This window comes from Leuciscus leuciscus (assembly GCF_965113295.1).
Source record: "Leuciscus leuciscus genome assembly, chromosome: 19".
Taxonomy (NCBI): Eukaryota; Metazoa; Chordata; class Actinopteri; order Cypriniformes; family Leuciscidae; genus Leuciscus; species Leuciscus leuciscus.
Window position 1 is genome coordinate 10,210,076 of NC_138743.1, and position 21,016 is coordinate 10,231,091.

A 21,016-nucleotide genomic window follows, 5' to 3' on the forward strand; every position below is an offset into this window, starting at 1 on the left:
ACACGCACTAAGCGGTGCCAAACACAACACACTGGGCCAGCTAACCAATCACAGCACAATTCGTATTTCGGATGGAAGGGCTTCATCGAAACAGGACCTAGACCGCGCGTTTGAGAAAGACTGTGGGGAGAGAGGTTATGTGAAAAACAATGATTTTTTTTTTTTTTAATCAAGCATTAAAACATATTCCAGTACACCCCAAAAACAAAATCGTAAAAGGGCATAATGGGACCCCATAGATGTCTAGAGGTCATAAATAACAACAAAATATCTACTGTTATATTCCTGGCCTACACCATATGTTATCTTCCATTTGGCTTTCCAAACAACCTCTCTGAGTGATGATTTTCATTAGGCGAAAAAAATAAAAATAAGAGTTTGACTTACCTCCCACCATTTTTCCTCTTGGTTTGTAAAATGAATAACTCTCATTCATAAGATCACACACAATTATCCCTGGCTCTCCAGAGGAGTTGACACAAATCCACAAAGCTTTCTTAATGTTTGCGTTGTGTGCATTTAAGTGATCTTTAAATAATCCCGAGATGAGTAAAGGCATAAATAAATAAAATGTATTACATATACATATATATATAAACTTATTAAAAAAAAAATTTTGTTTTATATTTCATTTTGCATAAAGATGTCATATTAAAAAATATAACATAAAATATAATATATATACAGTATATAATTATTTTTATAGGAGACAAAAATTAAGAAAGTGTCACCCTCTTTGTATCCCTATATCTTTCATTTACTTATTTTACAAATGTTAGTTTATTATTACATTTTATATAAAAATATGTAATATAACTAAATTAATTATAACATAAAATATGATTTTTTATTTTTTTTATAGGACACAAAAACTATGATTTTGTATCCCTATCTCTTAAAAAAATATGTATATCAAACTTTTTATGTCAAATTTTCCTTATGCAGTGTTTGGCCGTGCATAAGGGGAAAAAAATGATGTAGCTAATATTTAGTAGTTTTTTTTTTAATGACATTTATTGAATTTTTGTTTTTCTAATTTCAATATTTTACATACATTTTCCTAAAGTCCTCGGGGTGAGGAGGTAGATGGGTGAAGGGGCTGTCATAGTTGTTTGACAGCTCACAATCAGACACATATTTTTGTGCTTCTAAACATTTGCCATATTGTTGTAAGAATGCATTTCATAAAGTTCAAGCATCCAAACACTCCAAATGCATCGAATAACTAAGATATAGCCTATCATATCTGCACCAGATGTGCATGGGATTCCAGCTAGTAAGTGTGACTGTGTATAGAATCAGAGTCATTTGTTCGTTGTCTCCCACCCCACCCAAAACCTGCAGCACTCCAGTATTATTTCATCTGGTGAACCTGTAAGGGAAAATACCCAGCCCTTCTCTGATAAGAGATAAGTGACAGGCAGAAATGTGTAGACGGTAGATTAATCTGGGTATTATTTTTTTTTAACTCACTCAATGCCCAGCAACCAGACATGCTGGCCTGCAAGACTAGCTCTTAAGACCGATCAGGAAATGACTGCTATGGTTGTTATGCTTTCTACTTGTCAAGGGCCTATTATCCCAGCACGAACGTTTAGTCTTATTAGTAACCCAACGTATGCTTGAGGACAAGGGGCTACTCCCAATGGGGTGCCTGGTCAGAAAATAAAACATGTTCAGTAACTCAATCATTCAACACATTCAACTTGACCAAAAAAATTCTGATTGCTAAGGGGGAAAACATTGAGGACCTGTGCCAATTCACTTGCGCCGAGACATGGGAAAATGGTTGGAGAAGTTGGCCACTGTCTGAATCACCATAGTATGGCACATTCAGTATCCCACAGACCAATAACAGGATGGTAATTCAATTAAGGCATGAAGGCTGTCTCCCATACAGAGATTCAGTATTGTTCGAAAAGATGAAAGTAGCCAATATCCGTCACTTCTCATGCTTCTTATTTTAGATGTGATGGGAATCAGAAAGATGTGACATTTATGAAGGTCTTCTTTCATAGAGAATACTTTCCCAGACCCAGGAACTTTGACTGGTAGATGTTCTGCATGTCTATCCATTAACCTTATAGTTCTTCTGTAGAGCATCAATTCAAAGCTCTTCAATACTTATTTTATTTTGATCTTGTTGTTCTTTTAGAAAGATTGAATTGGAATGAATGCAATATAGCTATGTTTCCATCCACCTCTTGGGATATCCTAATATGCATCATTTGGGGTATGAGGTACGCATAATAATTTTTTGTTATCCAATAAGACGACGATGGAAACACATTTACAGAATAAATCCTTCAATGCACAGCAAAAACCCATGACTTTTCTGATTGGATAACTGGACTAACCAGTTGCACAGCATCTCAAATGTTGGTTTGATCATTCTGAAACCAAGTCATTGAGTATTTATCTCCCAGACCTGTCCCAAACACCAGGCGTCCGCCTCCGAATTTTATTGCACTTCTTCTGCACGCTCTGAGGCACAAGTCTGCACAATGCTCAAAAAAGAGACACAGTGGCTTCTTTAATTGCAGCAACGGCCATTTTTATTACAGATATTTTGCATCAGTTTCCCAGGAAGAGACAATTTTGTTCTCTTGAACACATGGGATTGAATCGGTGGTTTATTTGAAAATGTTTTATGCGATATTCAAAGTTAAATTCGCAACTTTGGATGAAACATAGTTTATGAGACCCTTGTAGTTGCCTGGAAATTTGTGTCAAGCTAATCTCAAATTGCACTCGTTTTAAGCATCTTGTGATCTGAATCTGTCAAGGCAACAAAAACCTCATCATAATTTTAAACAAAAACGTTTTCCCACTTGAGTTAACATCTGCAGCCAACTCTTTGAAAAGCGTGCACCACTGCCTGTGACAGTAGACTGGTTTGACAGGACCTCGCATGGGTGAGGAGAGGGCTAGCTGCAGGTGGCACGACGCGGTGCCAGAATCAATTTAACTGTCAGTGCGGAGCAGTGTGAGTACGGGAGGATGCCAAATTGGCACAGCCCGAGCTCTCCGCGAAGGAAGCTCTAGTGTGGGCAGGACCCCAGTTCAAAGCAGAGGTTCCCTGAAGGACTCACATTAGCTTTCTCCAGCTCTGGTCGCTCACCCCCACAGGTACTTACTGCAGAGAGCCTTGTAACCTGCCAAGAGCTGATGTTTTGTCTCTGGTTGGGCACTTGGCTCACATTTATAAGGGAAGGCATGTCATGAAAGCATGTCACACTCACCACTCCTGGGCAGAAGAACCATAATTTGTTAAAGTTGCTCACTCTTTTCATCTGTGGTTTGGAAAAATAAACTCAGACAGCTGTATGTGATGCTTGTTTGACTTGAGCACAGTTCAGAGCTGAAAAGTTGTTGATAATTACAGATGTAAGACACTGAACAGTACAAATATGTTTTTGCTTCTATATGATTGATGATGTGTGTTATTTTAGAATGTACGTAAACCTAGCTCTCTCTCTCTCTCTCTCTCTCTCTCTATATATATATATATATATATTTTTTTTTTTTTACATATTTTTTATTCTGTAAATGTTTGATGATGTTTGTAAATTATGTAAAACTATATATATATGTTTGTTTAATAATACATTTAATATTAAAATACATAATTTGAAACATATTTATGAAATAAAAAATATTGTTTATTTAGAATGTGTTTAATTTGCATGTATATTTGTCTGCATGAAACATATTAACAGACACAATATAATACAAAATATTATTACTTTTTTATGAATGTTATTTGTGTTTATTAATCATTTTTGATGCCATTGTTATATACAATTTAGGTCACACTTTAGATTAGGGTATAATTCTGTAATTCTATATTAGGGAATAATATAACTATTAACTATGAATTTTGCCTTAATAAACTCCTACTGCTTAGTTAATAAGGCAGTTGTTAAGTTTAGGGATAGGGATTAAGGATACAGAATAAGGTCATGCAGAATAAAGCATTAATATGTGCTTTACAAGTACTAATAAACAGCCAATATCCAAGTAATTTGCAAGCTAATAAGCAACTAGTGAGAATTTGACCATAAACTAAAGTCTTACCAAAATTTATATTAAAAATCATTAAAATCATTTGTTTCTTGCAACAACAACAAAAAGGTTTCATTAGATTGCTAGTTTCTAGCAGTGAATAGAGAATGATTTTCAAATTGTATTACTTTGTTAAAAATATTTGATCGATCATTGATGCACAGGTGATATTGAATAATTAGCACTGTGATGACTGTCTTTGTGTTCGACAAAAGCGAAATGTCCAGTGCAACATCATCACTGCAGTCTCGTTCGGGAACTCCGTGTGAAAACAATCCTAACGGATATCTGTTTTTAAACGAGCCTGTTGATGGAGGAGGAGGCGATGAGATCAACACGTAATTATAATCAGCATCAGCTCGCTCCTCTGCTGCCAGCCAGCCTAATTGTGTTGTGTTGGACCTTGTGCCTTCCAACAAGCACTAACAATCACGTTACCACAGAAACACAGACACTGCAGATGCCATGGGGCTTCCTCAAAGTCCTCGTTCCCACTGTTAAATATTAAACAGGTGGTGGGAGCATATGCTCACCTACTCCCCGGTCATGTGATCATTAGTTATGTGAGCCAACCACCTGAGTGACAGGGGGCTTTGTGGTTAGTGCAGTTTAAATTTAGCAAGCTTTGCGGTTAAAGATAATTTATTTACAATGAGTTCATGTGCTGATGGTTTAAACATGCAGATAATAGAATTTACAGATTGTTCTTGGACTGATCTTTAAACAAACAAAAAAAAGAATTACATTCCCAGTTCTGTCCATTTTAGTAGTAAATAAAACATTTATTTTCTGAAATAAAATGTTAAATTACTTTTTAAATTAAACTTGGTTGCTATCCAACCATTGCGCTCTTTCACCAAATTGCGTTGTCACTAAATCCATGAATTTTGCCTACAACCAATAATTACACATTGTTCTATCTTTTCAAGAAATGAAACTAAAATAAATAATGTACTGTAAAATGTTCAGAATTGTATTTCATTTTAAGGGAAAAATTGTAAAGTGCTACAGAAAAAAAGTCCAGTTAATTGGTTAACTGTAAGTTAATTTTCCTCAATCGGTGAAAAAATGATATGAAGTTTATCATGACAATAATTATACTGTAAAATACAGTAAACGGTATTACTGTAAGTAAGAATTGCGGTGAAAAACAGTAAAAGGATGTTCACATCAAGTTTAATGATTATTTTATTTAAATATTTTTTTTATCATTTAATTTTTGTACATTAAGATGTTATGTTTAGTTATTGTTTATTGTCCTGTATCCTGATTTAGTTTGTTTGTTCAACACTTTGCTCAGACTATGTGGTTTTTAGCCATTGTTCATAATCCATTTTTGTCTTGTGGCCTTCTATTTTACTACTTATTTTGGTAATTAGTATATTTTAGGGTGCAAAGCAGATTTGAGTCATTGACGTAGGTGGATATATAACTTTATATCAGTACTGATGATGTTGTCAATGTAATTTTGACAACTAGGCTATAGCTGCCAGTTTTTTTGTTTTTTTGTTACTGTACATTTAGCCAGATTTGTTGCCCAGAGCGCTGTCTGAGAAATCTTTTAGCTCTTGCACTAAAATGGTTATTGTTAAATGAGAAGTAAGTCATCACTGACCCACCGCAAGCATTTTCTTTCATGGAACGCATAATTACATTCTTAGCCTCCACACAATTCTCACAGTCATTTGAGCGGCGAACTCCCTCGGCTTATTCTCGTGCGTCATTGAGACGCTCTAATTTCCACTGTCACACTCTCACTCACTAATTAAAGTATAATTTAAGGATGCTAATTTGAAAAGATTCCACATTAACGCTAAAACTCAATAAACATTTTGCGAAAATATATTTGCACACAAATTGATTTATGGTGCTGCTCTTTTTTCTTCGTAATATCTATGACTTGTTTACGAACGGTGAAAAAAGGCCGTTTATAATGCCTTAAAAGAAATAGAGATCAGTTAAGCCCTCTCATTGACTTGTTCAGGCCTTTCTCTATAAGGCCCCAGTTATTCGCTTTGATTAGTGTGGTGGTGGTCCCGGTATATCTCTCACTGAGTCTTTGAAACTCAATTCAACATACAAAGGCCATTTTATTTAGGATCCTACATGCATTTGCATGAGCACAATCAAAGCAATTTAGAAGTCACGGCAGCCACTGTCTATATTCTGATCGAGCTGAACCCTGTGTGATGGAGCCAGACCCCCAGTACAAATGGAAACTGTACCAAGAATTAAACATGAGGATGAATCAGCTGATCCAACCTCAAGGTCTTTCCCACACACCCTGCGTTCCTCACAGGAATGTGCAAGAGCTAAGACTCTGCATCCTGCACCCCACTGCTTGCATCTCTGGAACGTGTGGGGTTGCAAAGCTACAATGCATGCTCTGACACGCAGAGGTCACGCAAATAAAGGCCCGAGTCGTGTAAGTAGCTGGTTGATTTTGCATAATTGTGCACTGCACTGACGGGCTCGGCCCATTGTGCCCGAAAGCGAACCACCCTCTCTCATTCTAAGTGGGCCAGGGTTTTGTACATGCCTGAAAGACAGCGATGTAGTCCATGAACTCAAATAATCGAGCTTTTCTTCATCAAACGTGACCGAATTACACACTTCTGTCATGCACTGTCAATAAGATTTAGGTTTATATGGCCGATTTAAATATGGAAATGGCAAGCAGCTAGCCAAAAGCCCTATTGCAATGGTAATTTGTAATGAATATTTCTGATTTCATTATAATAACAAATCACTGGCTTGTGAAACCATTCCTGCGCTGGCACCGCTGTCTGCATCGCTTTTGTGCTGTACTGTATAACCAAGTCTGACAGATCATATTTAACATTTTCAACTGTGCAGACTACAGTTTTTTTCAAAAAGCTTTGCCAGTTGGTTCCTATAGCAGTGTGTGCTGTATATCGGTTGATTATAAAAATAAATTGTACAAAAAAGTTATATTCTTCAACAATCTCCCAGTGCTGCATGTTCTTAATTTCATGCAATACCACAAAATAACGGAGAACTCATGATGACTAGTCAAAACAAATACAATATTCCATTATTCCCAATTACCTAATTAGAGGTTTATGGCACGCACACAAACGTCTTTGGAAACACTGGTTACAGCAATACCTATGGGACCTGAGAGCTTGTTTGCCTCTCACCGCTCTCTCGCTTTATAAATAGATCCAAACAATGGCTCAAAAAAACCATTGTCTACTCAGTAGACCGCAAAAGTGTCACAAGCCAGAGAGTGAAAATGACAATGGAGAGTGCCAGAGGAAGAGAGGTCTGGCTCTGAAAAGCTTGTATTCAGCATAAAACAGACATTGTGTTGAAGGACATTGATACTGACATTGATGCACTGATCTCTTTGGAAAACTGACCACAATTAATGAGCGAAGTATAGTTCTTATTAAAAAAAAACATTTACGTCTCGCCTCTTTTTTCCCGTCAGTGAATGTTGACCAGTCAAACACTAAAAGTCTTACTATGACATTTCTGTGACTGATAAGGTTAGCGATTCAACATGAAGTACCTACTTTAAGCATCAAAGTTAAATGTAAATCAAGGTCTAAAAAGACATTAGGCACTTCGAATTGATTATAAATTAATTATAGCTATATATATGTGCAATTTAACTATATTAAATTATATATAAAATTATCTGTTAAATTGTTTGTATGCATAAAATATATATATATAACGGTGGCTGTTTCAGAGGAACGAGAGTGGGATCCAGATGCAGCAAACATTTATTCAAACAAACATAATAAAAGTAAATCCAGGCAAAACTGATAAATGCAGAGGAGGGCAAGGAGGGCAAGGAGGGCAAGGAGGGCAAGGAGGGCAAGGAGGGCAAGGAGGGCAAGGAGGGCAAGGAGGGCAAGGAGAACTGACCACAAGCGCATCCATAGAAGGACAACACCAGACAAAGAACATGATAAAAACTTGGGTATATATACACTCAAGGGGAGATTGGTGACCAAGACACACCTGGTGTCAATCATGAACTAATCAACAAGAAAAACTACAAAGGACTACAAAACCTGGCACAGAACAGGAAATAACACAAGTCCACACAAGACAAGGGGAACACAAGACAGGAATCTTGACTATCTATATAAAATTATAAAATGGGTTTAATTTGTTAATTTCTTTACATGTAATTTAAAAATATATATTTTTACATTTAAGTTATATTTGATTCATATTTATACATATTATATATATATGTGTGTGTGTGTGTGTGTGTGTGTGTGTGTGTGTGTGTGTGTGTGTGTGTGTGTGTGTGTGTGTGTGTGTGTGTGTGTGTGTGTGTGTGTGTGTGTGTGTGTGTGTGTGTGTGTGTGTGTGTGTGTGTGTGTGTGTGTGTGTGTGTGTGTGTGTGTGTGTGTGTGTGTGTGTGTGTGTGTGTGTGTGTGTGTGTGTGTGTGTGTGTGTGTGTGTGTTTGTGTGTGTTAATACATGAAGTTGCTTATTGAAATTACACAATCAAAAATCTGATTTAAAACAAATAAAACAATAATACAAAACAGCTCATACAATAATTCGTTTTACCTTGATAATCATGATCCGAAGGTTTTTGCAACTTGCAATGACCATTTATTATTATAATTATTATTATGAATAATAATTTATAATAATAACAATCATTTAAGAATTTCAGGTTCTCTTTTGTGGCCTATTTATGCACTGTGTCACTAAAATAAACTTGAAAAGTACTTGAAACAGACTGAGCAAACTGACTTGTTCGTAATTGCTTTTTTAGTACCCCAGGGGCCTATTTAAAAAGCCAGGGGTCTAACTGACCATTGATGACCAATGAGGGATGAAGCCAAACAACCGGCAATCCTCCATTTGGAAGAGAGCCCTTAGTAACATGCAGCATGCAGAACTGCAGGCCTACTCATATGGTTATTTCCATATGATCATGCAGTGCTTTGCTAACACTAAACCAGTCACTTGTTTTCTGTCAGACAGACTCTTTTTCAAATGCTGAGCATTGATTTAAGGCCACACACACTCTGCCCTCTGTTGATGCTTCATGAGTCAACATGCCGGGCTCATGAGAAAGAGTGTCTCACAGACTTTATTTAGACCCTTGAAGAATGTCCACCTCCCTCCCAGTCAATGCCACAAGTCTTTCACCACATCCAGTATTCCCAATGTGAATGTACGGGATGCAATATGAAAACAGTTGTTACTTTTTTACTTAGTTGAAAGTTTAAAACAAAAGCTAACAACATAATATAGCCTATATGTTTCTTTCAAATTTAGGGTAATTGTTAGCCATGCTATCAAAGTAACAGTAAAATGGTGGAGGTGAGAATAGTATATTCATATTAAAACAAAAATGAAATAAATAAAGTTAAAGTCAACGTGAATTGTCATAGCAACCCAATTTATTCTCAGCAATGTTATGTAAAAAAAAAAAAAAAAAAAAAATGTTCAATGAGAATAAATGTAGGGCAGGACTTTATTTTATTGATTAGAACATGAATAAAGGCACCACACTAGCCATTTGGTTAAGATTTTACAATAGCCAGCATGGCCCAGTGACGTTAGCAGAAAAGGAACTGCTTCAGAGGAAGGGCAATTCAAAATAATCATAATAATAATAATAATTTGAAAAAGTATTATTTCTATATTAGATCACAATACAAACCAATGCAATGGTTCAATTTAAAATTAGGTAATAAAGGAGCCACCGATGACTCATCAATGACATCATGCACTCATCAATTAGCTCAGGGTCACGGTCTCCACACGTGCTTCCCGCGGGTCTGTCGGCGGCAGTTGACTTTCTCACAGGCTGCATGTCATTACGGAGCTATGCGTAACACAAACAATTCCTCGCTCCCAGAGTGTTTATCTCGTGGCACAGAGCACGGTGTGCCCACACATCAAAGTCAGAGGGAACAGACGCTGCTCAGCGGCAGCAGCTGCGCTCGGATCCTGTCCACACCCTTCCTGTTTGCCGCGGTCTACCTTGGGGCTGTTATTTTCCCCACAGAGAGACGATAACCCCCCTCCGCCTCACTCCCTTCACCGGCTTTAACAGCACCACCGACACCGGCCGCTGCAGCCTCGGACACCGCAGCAGGAGCCGCTCGGTTGGTCAGGCCTCTCTGAGCTCCGGCCCTTGTTTCCTTATTTACCAAAGAGCGGGATTTTGGCTTGTCTAATGCGTATTTACATTGTGGCAAAGAAGCTGCAAACTTTTCAAACTGCAAGAGACAATAATGCGTTTTCACACAATTTACTTTTGCAGAAATTATGCTATAAAATGTCATGTTTTAAATTCGAAACTTCATATTTTTACAACATTTTAATTTAGCATTTATACATAGCCTACGTACAAATTGTATACACAGTGTGTGTGTGTGTGTGTGTGTGTGTGTGTGTGTGTGTGTGTGTGTGTGTGTGTGTGTGTTTGTGTGTGTGTATATATTAGGCTGTATACAGTTTTGCAATCATTCTCCTAAATTTTGCTTTATACTTGACTTTACATATGTGACCTTGAAGGAATCCAAATGTCATCAATTACATTCCTTTGTGGTGCTTGGATTAACTGAATACCTTTTTATGAAGTAAATTGTAACTATAAGGGAATACATTTTGATGTAACTATCCCAAATATATATACACACACATACATACCATATAGGCCTATATAATACAGTACCTACATATAGGCATATGCCTATATAATGAGGGAGACATAATTTTTGATTACCGGTATTTAAATTATTTCAATATGAAAACAATTGTTACTTTTTGTTGAAAGTTCAAAACAAAACCTAGCATAGAATAGCCTATATACTGTATGTTTCTTTTAAATTTAGGGTAATTGTTAGCCATGCTATCAATGCAAAGATTATGGCTTGAGAATGCATGAACTAAAAATATATATTGTGAATGCAATATATAAGTGACTGCTGAATGTATAAATGTATCTGTATAAAGGCCTGTGATTTTAATATAAGAAGCAAAAAACCCTTTTAAGTGAAGACTATCCCTAGAAGATACTCATTATCTGTCACCATCTCAAACTCCCACAGCATTTTCCAGCTCTGGGTCAGGACCCTCATAACGCTGTTTCCTCAATCAGAATGGGTCATGCCGATTTCTCTGTGAGAGAGAGGGCGATTGAGTCTCCAGCTGCCATCACACAAAAACATCTTCACAGGCGTGCGGCAGCAGCAACCGTGGTGAGCTACATCAAACAGGGCTGCTCAGAAACCCCATAGACTTTCAACTTCAGAGCCACATCTAGACTTTTCTTTTGACCCCCTCTGTCTCGTAGACCACCACACAGGGTCAGAGAGCACTGTTACACTGTCCTAGGGACTTTCCGTGCCAGTTCCTCTGTGATGTGTTGGCAAACAATATTTCAATGTTCCAATGTTTGAAATGATTCAAATTATGTACTGTTTTCTATCTGTAAATCAATAATTATCTGTAAATTAATAATTAATACAGTAGACCACATTTGTGCTAAATGCATATTTGTGCTTTTATAAAGTGTAAAACAAACATCAACACAATGATGTGCTTTATATGAGAGAAAACACTACGTTCCATTCAAAATGTTGGGGTCGGTTAGACTTTTTTGTTAACCACAGCTGTATTTATTGGATCAAAAATACAGTAAAACATTAATATTGTGTAAATATGCTAATATGCTGATTTGATGCCAGTGTCAAAAATGCGTTTTTCAATATTAAAAACAATTGTGCTGCTTAATATTTTTGTTTCAAAAATCATAAAACTCATAAAAAACTGTTTCACAGACAAGGCTTATGTTTTAACTGAAAGCAACTTGCACTGACATATCTTAAAATATGTCACTGCCATTGTTTTGTGTTATGCACACCAGTAATGTTTTTTTTTAAAGGCATGTTTATAAAAGCTACTTTAATGTCCTAATTAAACTAAGGTCATGGCTTGATGTAAGCCCTATCTGTGAAACCAGGCCAAAAAATATTTATATTAATCTCAGAAATGTACAGATTGCACCTTTAATTAAGATTAGTAAAGGCCCCTGTGATCATAATCAACACAATAGGCAAAAATACGGTATTTTGGATGGATGATTTTTGCAAATAGTTTCTGTTATCATTTCATTCACTGTTAAGAATGTGTAATTTTTACATTCTCATGCAGTTTATCTTCTGGCAGATGGGATGGCAAGCCAATCACCTTATGTATTTCTTGGGCAGCAATGAGATTGACTAATGGAAGAGGAGGCATACAGACATGTAGACAACTTTGGTATGTAATGGATTTTTGTTTGCCTTTACATTTTAATCATTGAAGTATTCAAGTTAATTTAGCAGATGAAATGCATTTCTAGTGTGCTGCAATTGTTATTTAAGTCATAAATGCTATTTTAAACACTTTGAATCAGATGTGTTTCATACCTGTGATGTGACATCACACAAACCCTCTCATGTCTTGTTTTATAGTCTATAATTCACTCATGAAAGACCTGACCAGCACCTGTCATGCAAAACACAACAAGCTTTAATTATCACGGAAATGTCATTAAAGATTAGCCGAAGCGTCTGTTGCATGTTTTACAACCTTGATATCCAGCTAGTTTAGCTACTGAGGGCTTTTTAGGTGTTCTACAGGGAAGTGCATGGATGTTTGAGTGCAACAGGACGTATCAGCTTGTCCATCAGGATGTGAGTTCTCAGAGGTCTGGAAGCACCTAGTATAATCCAAAGTAAACATTCAGGCTGAAGGAGAGATAGATCCTTATGATAGAAGCAGCTCAGACAGCGAGAGCGTGTCAAGGGTTTGCTTCCCCTTCTTGTCTCAGTCATTAATCATATCAGATTCACAAAGAAGTGTCAAGGGTTGCAGGGATTCCCTAAACTTCCCTCAAACATTTCAAGGAATAGTTCACACAAACATGAAAATTGTCCTAAACCTGCAGAATATACAACATTTTATTTAAGGCTAATCACTGAAATAATGGGCTGTTCAATACACAAAGATATTGCATGATTGTTGTACTTTAATGGCCATAGTCATTATAAACTGTTATAATATGGAAAAGATATATTCAAAGACTCTTGTCACTAAATAAAAAATGATATATGGTTTTGAATTATATAAATGACATATAAATATGATCTTTTTAATATCAAATCAAGAACATTGTGAAATATCATTCCCATTTAAAATAGCTATTTTCTATTTGAATATTTTAAAATGTAATTTATGAATGTGAAGGCAAAGCTCAGCATTATTACTCCAGTCTTCAGTGTCACATTTCAGAATTCTAATTTGCTGCTCAAGAAACATTTATTATTAGCAATGCTGAAAACGGTGTGCTGCTTAATATTTTTGTGTAAACAGTGATACTTTTTGTCAGGATTCTAAGATACAGTAGAAAGTTCAAAAGAACAGCATTTATTTGAATTTATTTGATCAATTTAATGCATCTTTGCTGAATAACAGTATAGTTAAAAAATATATATATCTTACTGACCCTAAACTTAGAAGTTTAATCATGTAAATGAAGCTGATATGTTCTGTTCTTATAGCCATTGATCATTCTTCAGCATGGCAATATATCCTCAGGATGGTCTTTGCCAGCTGCCTGTCATCGCCAACTACTTACCCTGACTGACCCTCTCTGGAAGCCAGCTCTCTGATCTCTGACCGAACGCCAACCTCTGCTGCAGTAAAGCCAGAGTGGCCAGAGTAGCTTGACCTGTAATGTAGCTGACCACTATATTACAGGAAGAAAGAAAGTGTGGCTACAAACAATGAAAGCCACAGCTGTCACCATTCTGTACAGTAGCGCTGCTATCGCACCACACTTCCTTCCAAGATGGCATCGGCTTTATGAATGAGATTGATGTCTTTTGACAAAAATGATATTGGCACCTGGAGACATATTGTTCGACAGAAAAACGTAGAGTATTTTGCAGCAGTTGGATTGCTGAAATTATCCTGTTGCCAAAAACTGACCTGCCATTTACAGTCTAAACTTTATAGTCATCATGTAAATAGTTTGCTCAATTAAAGTTGATAATGTTAAGCTTCTATATTCCTTTTATGAAGTATATACTTGAAACATAAGCAAACAATCAACCCACACAATATTTACACCACAACCCAGTGGCGTGTGGCAGACTACTGAAATGAAAAGTCAAGTCTCTCAGTTTAGGGAAATTTTAGTTCTCTAAATCCATTTCATTGTAGTTCATTTTGATTCAGTGTTCAAATGTTTACAGTTTATGGATTAAATGCAAAAGAATATGTTTTAATCATAGTTGGGTCTATCAGCAAGCTTACAATAAACTATTCTAATTTTAGCTTGTTTGTATGAAAATACCAATTTACTAAATCAGAGGTTCATAATACATGAGGTTAAAAACTTTGCTTAAATTATCCTCCTGGTATTCCCAATTAAAGTACATTAATTAATATCTGGAGTTTGGGTGGAGAATTACTACAGGAGTGAGGTAAGTAGCCATTGATAAACCATTCAAAAGTTTGGGGTCTGTTAGATTTTCTTTGTTTTTGAAAGAACTCTCTAATGCTCACCAAGGCTGCATTTATTTGATTAAAAATGCAATATTTTAAAATATTATTACAATTTAAAATGACTGTTTTCTATTTTAATATATTTTAAAATTGACTCCTGATGGCAAAGCTGTATTTTCAGCATCATTACTCCAGTCTTCAGTGTCACATGATCCTTCAGAGATCATTCTAATATGCTGATTTGCTGCTCAAGAAACAATATTATTATTGTTGAAAACAGTTGTGCTGCTTAATATATTTTTTGTGTAATCCATGGATTTTGTAGAAGTGACCACTATGTCAGCCTTCATGTTTCGTATAGCCTTCATTCAATTTTCAGACTGTGCTTTGTGTATTTACAAAATATAGTGCACATGGAAGCAAACAACAAACCCACACATTATTTACACCAATACCAGCTTAGGCCCTTGAATAAGATGCTTTCTTGCAGTCAGTACCTATGTGGTAGCATTCCACACTATGTGTGTCAGTAAAGCCATTTTGCATATAACTGTCAGTAACTGAAATACAGAAATATTTTCTGTTCCTCAAAGCAATCTCGTGCAATTGTGTTAAACAGAAAAAAAACATACATTGTGGGTATGGAAGGGAACTGTTTTCTTTTTAGGTGAACTATTCTTAAATTGTGGCTTACAGTTGTATGAAAAGGATTATATGTCTATTTCTGTACAAATAACCCATTTTATTGAACTTTTTCAGTTTTGATAGACAGTGACAAGTCTTCTGCCAATGGGAAAGACAGCGGCGGAGTATCTGTGAGCTGTCGTGGACACCTCTCCCTCTGCGTTTCTCCCGGTGTGAATGTAGCAAGATTCCTGCAGCTGATCGCGGCTCTTCTGATGACAGGTATTTTCCAGGGCTCGGACCCTCAGTCCAGGTTTTCCCCTGCAGGGTGCATGAAGAATTAGCCGACGTGTTGCTGATCTGGGGTCTGCGTATGGTCAGCTGGTGGCCCTCACCCAGCTTGATAAGATGAGCTGAGCCTGCTGTTGTCACATTCTCCCCCAGATTCAACAGTGCTGTCTCTGGTGATAACAGTAAGACCAGAAGGCCTGGGGTCAAGCATGTGCGCTACTGCTTTTCAACTGCTCGCACTGATAAGTCAGAGTGTCTGGACTTCCAATACAATGACGGGGTCCAGCCAATCAGACCTAAAATAAACCACACACAGATTTAGGCTAGTTCAAAATTAGTCTGAAATTCTTGAATATTTTACTTGAAACTGCATTATCACCTTCATCTCCCCTTGCCTTTCATCTTAGCCCCCAAAAATCAGGGATTAGGCTAGCAGACACCTTAAAAATCTGTGATTATGTGAAAACAGTGGCTGGAGAAGGATATCTGAAATTATTTCATTCAGAATCCTACTTTACTAGTTGTGAAAAAAAAGTAATTAGCCAGTTAAAAAAAATAATTGTCCATCAAGCATGAATTAGCTATGAGTTCTCGCTCTTAAAGAATTTTTCTTTTTGCTATAACTGCTCATATTCAGATAAGTGGCTCAGTCCTCCTATGACTAAAACTCTAGATTCATCCATGATTACCATTGTCCAAACATTATATTAGGATACACTACCTTTCAAAAGTTTGGAGTCAGTAAGATTTCTTTTTTTTTTTTAAGAAACTAATACTTTTAGAAAGGACACATACAGTAGTTACAGTTACAGTAAAGATGTGTAATGTTATTAAAGTTTTATATTTCAAATGATTGTTTTTCTGATCTCTTTATATTCATCAAAGAATCCAGAATAAAATATATCATGGTGAATTTAACAAATTCAGTTAAATATCCAGCCCGATCTCACGGGAAAACGTAAAAATTCTACGAAGTGGCTTATTCGTACGAATTCATACGACCTGACTCGTACGAATTAGTAAGATTTTTGCAAAATCGTACATATTTTACGAATTGGCCAATTCGTATGAATTCATACGAATGACCTACCCCTGACCCCGCCCCTAAACCTACCCATCACGTGGGTTTAGACAAATCGTACAAATTCGTACGAGTGAGGTCGTACGAATTAGTACGAATTAGCCAACTTTTTATCATTCGTACGAATTCGTACGAATTGGTCGTGAGATAGTGTTGAAATATCACACTTGTTTTTAACATTGATAATAATAATAAATGCTCTTGACCACAAAATCAGCATATGAATGATTTCTGAAGGATCATGACACTGAAGAATGGCTGCTGAAATGTACAGAGATATACATCAACAAACATGTGAAAATGGAAAACAGTTCTAAATTGTGATCATTTTTCATATAATTACTGTTTTACTGTATTTTTTACCAAATAAATGCAGTCTTGGTGAGCATAAAATACTTACCTTAAACATTAAAAACCACTGCAGTTTTCTCGTCTGCCGCTTTTAATGCTTGAACTCTTTAAAGCAGAATGGATTCTGATTGGCTGTCAATGTTTTTATCGTTCATCAGCTGGAATAAAATCGTTCTGAAAGAGATTCCAACGTGATTGTTTCTCTGTGTCATTACCGTTATAGCTGTGGTGTGGGCTCTGTCTTTATCGTTATATTTATCGTGTGAACCTTGGTGTGAACGGGTCTTAACGCTTTTTCAGATAAACCCACCCTAAAAGTCACATGAAAACAAAATACTCAAAGTGCATTGAATTTCTCTTAACCATGATCAACTTCATTGCCATTTATTATATAAGTCCATCACTCTGTAGCACACCCATTGCCATTTCACAATCATGGGGAGTGGAAGGATGCTTGCTGATAAAGAACCAGAGGGTGCAGCCCAAAACAACAATATGCAGCATTGTTTATCACCAGTCAGTGACACACCATATCAGTGTTTTGGCTCTGTGGGGTCTTAGCCTGGTAGAGATTAGCAGAAAGCTCTTTCCTGGATCTCTCTCTAACCTTGTGCTTCCTCACTGCCTGTGATACCCAAACGTCTCAGGGAACGATTGGTGAATGGCTTCGGTTCACGGTGTTATTATATTTTGGTGTTTTCCAGAGCACAAGATAAACTCTGCACAAGCTCATGTTTTGAAAAACAAAATTCGCCTTCACAGATAATTGTGAACAGATAAATGTTAAATGTTAACCCCTATCTTTCAAGAGGGTTATATATCAACTTTGTTTAAATATTTAAATAATATATATTATAAATGATAAAATACTAACAAGTGATGATTAGCACAGGTGTCCCAAGAGGACACCCTTCCTTTCTTCTGTTTGTTTTTAGTGTTGAAGAGAAGATTATCTTGTTGGCCTTCACTGACTGGTGCCACGTGTGAAAGCATATCTCTTTCTCTGACTGTGGTTGTATCCTGCCATATATAGAGTAGTGATTTCACCGTGGTCAGGTCACTTAATGTGTAGCTGATGACTTCCTCTTTCTTGTCTGTTAATTACTTTAACACATTTGCCTGTCTGCTCAGACTGGGGTTGTCCAGGGAAGCTGCTTCCCTGCAAGCAGAGCGAGCCAGAAGCCACTGATATGGGAGCAGAGCCAGACTGCTAATGCAATTGGATTAAACGGTTAAGATTTTCAGTGTCAAACAGAAACATCAATGCTTTTGTTAAGTGTCGTCTTCTCTTTACTCTTTCCCCCCGCCATTGACGGAAATTTCTATAATTTGCGAGACAACACTTTCCCGCCATTGAATTTTCCGGCTTTCCGTGTTTTCACTGTGATACGGTAGTAAATAATGCACTATTAGGCATCTTCTGAAAAAGTACTGAATTTCCTGATCAAAACACATGCGAGGAAGAAGCAGAAACAAGCGATATCATATGCAATCATATGCATTTGTAAGATATTAACATTAAACATTGTATAAATCAAAACTACCTAATGTTACCGAATGAAATGTCAACCCAGGAAAAATTGTGTAACCTTAGGGGGTGTTGATGGACTCGATCTACTCCATCTATGTTTTGATCATCATCTGAATCTGATTTGGATGTAGTTTTTGACAAATAAGCGATTTTCAAAAAAAAATAAAACTTGTTGCTTTTGTTTCAATGTTGCTTTTTTATTAAACTTACCCACATTCAAGTGTTGAGAAAAAAAGAATGCACTAAAGCGAGAATAAAACTGAATAAAATAATAGAATAAAAACTTTTTGGTTTGTCTAGAGGCTCTGTTCTTTCTTTTGATATATTGCATGTTCCAATATTCATACAACAAAATATTCTGCGGGCCATGAAAGTTTTGTGAAAATGATTAAAAACGCTGGTTGTGGCTGGCAACTTTTTTTTTTTACCTGGCGGGGAACGAGTTAAATGAAAATGTTGAAAAATGTAGCTAATGACTGCAATTATGTTGTATTAATGTATGAATCATATTATATTACTGTATATGTATGTATATGTATGAATATTTGAATCTTGGTTGTGTGGCATTCAGAATTTAATTGAGAATACTGGATGGATAAATCATATTTAAAAAAAAAAATATATATATTTTATAATATGTTTAACCTTTGTGAACCTGGATGGAAGAACACTCCGATTGCCAAGATTCAGTGCGTTTGTAGAATTCCTTTGAATTGCAAATCATACAATTAAAAGGGAACCAATTCTAAATTGAAATCTCAATCCTGATTTAAATAAATGACACTTTTGACAAAAGACATGACATACAAACATTTATCCATAATGGAAGAGTTTGCTGAACTGAACTAAACTGAAAATTGTTGTATTTCTGTAGGTTGAACTCTAAATGAAGCCGTCTCAGTACTCAGCCTTAATACAATGATCAACATGCACTTCTGTGGCTTGTTTGAGTGTTCGGATCAAATGCTCAGAAGGTAAGGAAATTAAAAATGCCTCAATGTTCATTTATTTGAGTATTTAGCTCTAGAACTTTGTCTGAAGAGCTGACCTGTGGGTTCCAGGTTTTGGCAGTGGAAACAAATCTATTGTGCAAATAACGAAGGTGCCACAGTGAATTAAAGGGATGCAAAACAATATGGTTAACAATGTTTGAACAATGAGAGCTGAATGCAGAAGGGGAAACCTATGGCTTCCTCAAGCTCATGTATCCTGACAGGAAGCTCAGGTCATATGACAGGAAGTAGTGAAGGGGCACCTGTCTGTGTGTGTTCTCACTCCATATATACTTTACTTATTCTTTACTTTATACTTTATATATGCAATTTTTGTATTATAAACCCATACCAGTACACACTATAGCATAGTTTAAAATGTCTTTTAAAGACTGATAAACTTGTTTCCATGAGTATTTATTCCCTTGATAGCCATGCAAAATCACCACAATGATGTTGTTCTGATGCTGACATAACTCTGACAGACACTTTGTGTTGAGCCAAATGGCACTTGCAGTGCAGATTAGTTTGTTTCTGAGCGTAGCACGCGGGTTGATGAGTGCCGAAGCAAAATGCCAGACACAGTACGATGGAAAGCCGTGACAGAAATACTGCCCTGAATCTGAGAATGGCAGGAAGGGCCCTATTATTCTGACCCATTCTCTTCAACGTTGGCCCATACGACGCCTGGAGCCTGTCTGCCATGAACTCGCTTCCCAGGATTTCCGACTCACGGCCGGCGCTCCAACTAAAAGCCAAATATTTCACTCCAGAGACGCAAAAGGCTTCCTGATATAGGATGCACTTGCTTGTCTCTCTGTGACCTTAAACACTAATAAAGCGCCTATAATATGACTTTGGAGTCAGAAGTCCACAATCCTAGGATATCGTCAGTTTGTGGCTGTTCGCTCTTCCACTGACAGGAAAAATAAACAGATGCCCATTTGTCTCGGACAGATTGGATAACAATGAGAAAGAAGTAGATTATTTACTCAGGGGTTAATTGTTTCAGTTTGGCGCTGAAATGGAACCTTCTTGTGTTTAAATCCAGAAGTCACCAAAGAAAACAATCAGGTTAGTCATAATCTTAAAATCTTTGTTGTCTGATCAGCAAGATCAGTCGATACCAGTTATTTCTGATCAGAAAACGTTTTTCATTCATGCAAACTTCATTCACTAATCACAAGAGCATCCCTTGAGGAACACGAAAGGATGGAGCTAGATTATGATCTCAGTAACTTCCTAGTTTCTTTTACTTCTGTTGGTCCAGGCGTTGTTGAAACTTCTTAAAAACCAGTTCAGGTCAGCCTTTTACAAAGGTTTTCAGCACTTCTCAGCTGTTCAGACCAGATGAAGACCAGTTAGGCCTGGCTTGAGGACCAGAAAACCACCTTAGACTGGTTTAAGCTGTTTTTAAAGCCGGGTTCCCCAGTTAGGGTATCATAACATTAGCATAAAAGTGAATCCTGTGGCCAGTTGCATGAACAAAGCCATTATGTTAAGACTGTGTCTTAAGAACTAGTGTGATCAAGGGGAATGACCAATTTATGTTTTTTAAGTAACTGACTTAAAGTT

At 36.7% G+C, this 21,016-nt stretch overlaps 1 long non-coding RNA gene across 1 annotated transcript in view; it reads left to right on the plus strand.

The window, feature by feature from the left end:
- The window catches only part of LOC309482788, a 42,632-nt gene that overhangs the window by 18,398 nt on the left and 3,218 nt on the right, over positions 1-21,016 (plus strand). The window contains exons 3-6 of the long non-coding RNA XR_014200369.1: positions 11,127-11,276; positions 12,232-12,339; positions 15,331-15,477; positions 19,324-19,423. This is a non-coding gene — a long non-coding RNA (uncharacterized lncRNA). The remainder of the gene's footprint in view (positions 1-11,126; positions 11,277-12,231; positions 12,340-15,330; positions 15,478-19,323; positions 19,424-21,016) is intronic.